This window comes from Lactuca virosa, chromosome 5, assembly GCF_052849685.1.
Source record: "Lactuca virosa cultivar CGN04683 chromosome 5, Lactuca_virosa_CGN04683_v6, whole genome shotgun sequence".
NCBI lineage: Eukaryota > Viridiplantae > Streptophyta > Magnoliopsida > Asterales > Asteraceae > Lactuca > Lactuca virosa.
Window position 1 is genome coordinate 337211036 of NC_136430.1, and position 6290 is coordinate 337217325.

The window sequence follows — 6290 nt, forward strand, 5'->3', positions numbered from 1 at the left end:
TGTCGATAGGATTCCCATTTAGAAGAACCGAAGATCTAGCATTTGAAAAAATACCACTATTCCAAGACCTCAATTTATTCCCGAACCCATAAAATTAAGAATTTGATCCATATAAACCCAACTTATGGAATCATAAGCCTTATAAAAATCGACCTTGAAAATCAAAAGTTTCTTTTGTTTCCTTTTAAACCAACCCACTAACTCATTGACCAATAACGGGCCATCTACAATTTTGCATCCTTTAAGAAAAGTCGACTGTTCAAAACCGATTACATCATTAAGAAACGGAGCTAATCTATTAGCTAAAAGTTTAGCAATAATTTTAAACTGTATACCAATAAGACTGATAGGTCGACAGTCTTTAATAAAAATAGGATTGTCAACCTTCGGGATAAGAGTAATTAAAGAATAATTACAACCCACGAGAAATAAGGGCTTGGCGTAAAATTCTTCAACAAAGGCAATAACGTCGGCACTAAAAATATCCCACAAGTGTCTAAGAAACCTGAAAGAGAATGCGTCCGGACCTGGAGCCCGGTCACGACCACAATCACACACCGCATTTTTAATCTCACCTACCGAGAACGAAACCTGAAGAGCCGAAGCCATCGACGTATAAAGATATTTAAATATATAACTTCTATTTAGAATTGGAATGCCCTGAAATGTTTGAAACTTTGTTGCATAAAAATCAAAAAAAGCTTTCTTGACTATCTTTGGATCATTCACCCATTCCCCGTCCAAAGAAATGCCACGAATCAACATTTGACGCCTTCTTTTCTTTAAACTAGCATGAAAAAGTCTGGAATTCTCATCACCCTCAACCGACCAGGTAACTTTAGACTTTTGAGTAACATCTAAAGCACGATTTTTTTCTAAATTCGCCACCTCTCTTAAAATTTTTTGCCTTTCAGAAATAATACCCTCGGAAGAATCGCCCTCATTAATAATGGTATCAATCGAATTCAATCTTTGGAGAAGACGAAGATTATCATCTTTAGATTTCCTTTTAGCCTCCAAATGCCAATTTTGAATTCTAGACTTAATAAACTTAAGTTTGTTTTAAAAAAGAACAAACTTACTCCACCCCGACTTTACTACAAAAGCATCCACTTCACCTCTGACCATATCATCAAACCCACCTCTGACCATATCATCAAACCCATCCATTTGGAGCCAAGAGTTAAAATTTTTAAAAGAAATTGGGCCATAATCTACAACAAGGTCATGTAAAAGAATAGGGCAATGGTGAGACCATTTTCTATCAAGGACTTGAACCTGCAATTGCTCAAATCGGTCATACATCTCTTCTGAGACTAAAAATCTGTCAAGTTTACTTAACTTAGCACCCAGCGAATCCACCCGAGTAAATCTTTTTCCTATCACCGGCAAATCAACTAACTCTAACTCATCAATAAAATCATTAAATGCATCCGTTGAAGTGTGACAAAAAACAAAACCATATCTTTCTTAATAGTCTCTAACAACATTAAAATCACCAAAAACAATCTAATTACCACCACTACTTCGAACGAATGACTTCAAATAATCCCACACTTGTTGTTTCCCAACTAAATATTGAGGAGCGTAAACATTGACCATATAACAGTGAATATTGAATGGAATCTACACTCCACCAACAATAACTACATTATTAGTACACTCCACACTATCTTTTACAAAAACATTAGGATCCCAGATAGAAAGAATCCCACCCGAACGCCCACGAGCACAACTACTCGCAAAATCAAACAAGTAATACCCCACATGCTACGAATCTTAAACACGTCCACTTAAGTCATTCTGGTCTCTTGAATCCCCATGTACGACAACCCATTCTAAATACACAAGGATGTACCCAACTTCTTTTAGAGAAAGTTCGGGTGCTACAAATGTTCAAAGATAAACAGTTCATTGATCAACCTGTATCACACTAATACTCGACAAAATTTGACGAACCTTTTCCTTATTTCCATCCATATCATACCCAGGAAGATTACCCATCTGGAAATATTGCCCCATCACATCAGAAATGTCATCCACTGAAACTGGAACACGTTTCTTAAGAAGCTTAGAAGACTCATGAGAGCTAGAAGATCTAGCTTTGAAGGCCACCTTATCAGAATGACGATTATTATTTGGATCATCCGGAGAAGAATGTCGGTAACCTAGAGGTTGAGAAGGAGAATCAACATCCTCACAATGATTAACAACCGAAGCAAAAGTATGGGAAGCTGACGAAACAGAAGCTGCAACCGGCTGTTGTTGAGAATCCTCCTGGACAGGATCAACGACCTGTTGAATTGGAATAGAAACATAAAGATGAACTGAAACATTTTCTTGAGGGATTGGCAGCTCACAACCCTATACCGGGGTGGAATTCTGGACATGACTGTCACACCCCCGGCCGAGACGGCGAAACACGCCGGGTTGTGCGACTAAGTTCATGTATCACAAGTAAACTGAATATATAGCACAAATACAACGATAAACAAAACAACATTTGTATTTCATCGTTAAGTTTGAATACAAGGTTCTTACAAATAATAATAGTATAATAATTTCCTTTAAACATGTAAGCAGATAACAAAAACTAGATAGCTAGGTCGTCTGTAATCCATGACCAACCTTCTGTCTGAACGTTTGTCTAATGATCTCTTCAGAATACATGTAAGTTTGAGGGCCAACACAAAGGTTGGTGAGAGTCACATGTTTTTTTTGTAATAATGATACTTTTAATATGATCAAAAAAGTATTGTCTTTGTTGTAATTAAAACCGTGTTTTTAAATGTTTGCTAAAGCAGGAATCTGAACTGTAGTTTCTAGATAATGAAATCTAGTTAAAGTTTATGGTGACAAAGTTGTACAGATAACGGATAAACGGATAAACGTATATACAGATAAAGTTATCTGCCAAGCTTGTACTCAACAACCGCAGAAACGAATAAACGGATAAACAACAAGTATATTTGATAAGCGTAAACGTAAAAATGTACGACAGTTGATAAATCTTAGGGTAGTGTATACAAGCACATGTATGAGCTTAAGATACAAGTTTTATAACTTGTATAAATATATAAAGCTATATATATATATATATATATATATATATATATATATACACACACACACAGACACGTATGATGTATGTTGAAACCACAATTTTGCTACCTTAGAAACCACAGTATCGTTCCATGCACAACAAGGTAACCCTAAAATTTCTAACCATATCACTCGTTCTTTAACAAAAAAAAACCATTCACCACGGGTCCAAAAGAAGAGAAGTAAGAGCGAACAAATTTAGCAGATTTAAATCTAGTGCAAACCATTTCAGAGACAAAAGAAATCTACACCCAATCTCCTCCCACATAACTAACCTGTGTATCCGGAAACCATCATCACTAAGCAACACCACTAGATTTGGAATGAGTCTAACATTACGTGCTTTAGCAAAGACGAAAAATTGTAATGAGAGAGAATTAGAAATCTGAGGTCCTGTAACACCAATGGCTTTACAACCTTTTCCTGATCAGGTACAATGCCCTTTTTAACGACATTTGCAAAAGAACCAAAAAAAGGGCCGTTTACCATACCCTTGTCTCTAACAACATTTTGTTGAACTTGAAAGTTTACAGGTTTGACATTATATCTCCCAAAACGAGCCAAAGAAGCATACAAATGATAATTACTGATCCAAACGTTCTGTAATTTAGATTCAAGGGACCATTCATCAGCAACTTTAATAAAACGGATGAAAGCAAACCTCTTACCAAATTTTGATAGCTTACGAGCGACATACACGTCCGAAACCACACAATATTGTGCACAAACAGTCCACAACTTCTTTGAATCACAATCGGCAGGAAAATTGGTTATATAGAACGGGACTGATAACCTATCCACATTCCATGCATCCTTGCAGTTACGATTATTACCAATATATCTACCAACCATTTGATCAATCGATACACACCCAAGAAAAAGAAGAAACACCCACGAAAAAGAACAGAAATGACACAACAGAAGCAGGAACAGCAGACGAGTTAGCCCCAGACCCCCACCCCTTTTGGAAACTGGCCGGAGAGGAAGTTAACGAAGTCAACGTCGCTAGAGAAACGCTAGGGCTCGATTTTGCATCTTATATAATAAAATAAACGAATTCTCTAAGAAAGAAAACTGATCAGAGCAGCAATCCAAAATCAGACCAAGAATTCCGATGAGAGAAGACCCTTCTGGCGTTTGATCCCACCGGGAAGGGCCGAAGAATTCAAAAGTTACCGAAAAAAATAATAATTAGTTTATTTAATTAATATTTAATCATACATAAGACAACAAACACGAAAAACACGACGAATGCATGTTAAATCGTGTCAACTTCCCATGTTCAAATCATGGCACCACTCGGCCTTTGTGGCCATGGAGGTTCGTCTGCAGTGACTCCAGGGCAGGAAGCAAAGCCTCATGTTTGCAGCGGGGGACTAGTCGGTGCGCGAAAACTGGCCGAGAAACCCTCGTTAGGGAAGTTCCCTTTCCAAAAAAAAAAATCGTGTCGACTTCGTGTTGAGTTTTGAACACGAATACAACACGACACAATATCGTATTTTTTGCACTTGACCAGAACATGAATTCGAATTTCAGTTTCATCCCAATTTCGTTTCATGTCTCGTATTCTTTTGTGTCATCAATTACCACCCTAGATACAAGCCTAAGTTTGAAAGCTTAAGAGGTTTTTACAAAATTAATAGACTTTTATTCTTATGCAACCAAACACTCTTAATCTGAAAAATTAAGAGGTTGCCTCTTAATTTGTCAATTAAGAAGCTACCAAATAGCCCAAAGAGTTTGCACAAAAATGTATAGCCCAAAGAGTTTGCACAAAAATGTTTACGGTTTGCAGCCCTTGCACTTATATTACTTGGAGTCTGACATTGATGCATGGAAACATTAAAAGGTAAATGTTGAGAAGAAAAAAGATAATTAATTTTACACCTTAACTTCCACACAACTTTTAAATATGCTTTTTTTTTAAAACTTCACTGTTGTCATTTGTTGTGGTTGTTAATACATTTTAGAGTAAGTTAGACAAAGGTCCATATGGTTTACAAAAAGCAATTCAAAGTTCAAAAGAATTATTCGTCACAATTTCAAAAGAATTATTCGTCACAATTTTGTCCTTAAGTTTGGACTTTGTTGTAGTTTTGGTCCTTGGCCAATTGAATAAAATATCATTTATCTTATTTTTTAGATGAAATTATAAAAATGGTCCCTGTGGTTTACCAAAAGTCACAAAGTCAGTCCTTATTAATTTTTTTGATGCAAATGGTCCTTGTGGTTTGTGAAACTTGCAAAGTTGGCCCTTTTTACTAACACCGTTAGTAAAACGCCGTTAGGGACTAAATCTGTAAGGGTATTTTCGTCTTTTCAAGTATAGAAGGACTGAATTCGTGACATTTGAGAAACCACAGGGACCATTTTTGAAATTTGTTTGAAAAAATAAATTAATTTGCTGAAAGAAGGGGGGGTTTTCAAGTATATAAGGACTGAATTCGTGACATTTGAGAACATGGACCATTTTTGAAATTTGTTTGAGAAAATAAATTAATTTGCTGAAAGAAGAGGGGGAAGGCTCGAACTCACAACCTCACAACCCCTTTATTTGACCAAAACCTTAACCAATTGACCTAATTGCTCATTTGGTTATAACACCCTAAAACTAATTTATATAATAACAAAAACGTTAATATTTAAATAATAAATAAATTACAAAAAACATTTTTTTTACATAACTTTTTTTTAAATAAAACAAAAAGTATTTTAGTCGCATTACAAAAAAATTGTTTTTTACAAATAATTTGTATGTATTTTTATGTATTTATTTTACGTAAAATATATTTTTTTATTTCTTTAAAAAATAAGTTTTCGTAAAAAAAATATGTTTTCGTATATTATATATTTTTTTATTTCTTTGAAATAATAATAATTAACATTACTCATGACATAAAAAAATGTATAAATTATGTTGAGCCGCTAGTTCTAAAACCGTTTTTTCGGTTATATGTATTAAAAACAACTTAACAATGATTATGTTATGTATCTAAACAATTTATATGATTTTTTTTATGTCAAGAGTACTATTAATTATCGTTACTTTAAAAAGATATATCACTATTTCTTTTCATCTTCATTTCAATCATACGATTTAGAACTTGCAATTAAGATGAAATACGTATTTTAAATAAGATATATAACTGAATAAGTTTTTTATGTTTTTTTAAATACATATAACCGAA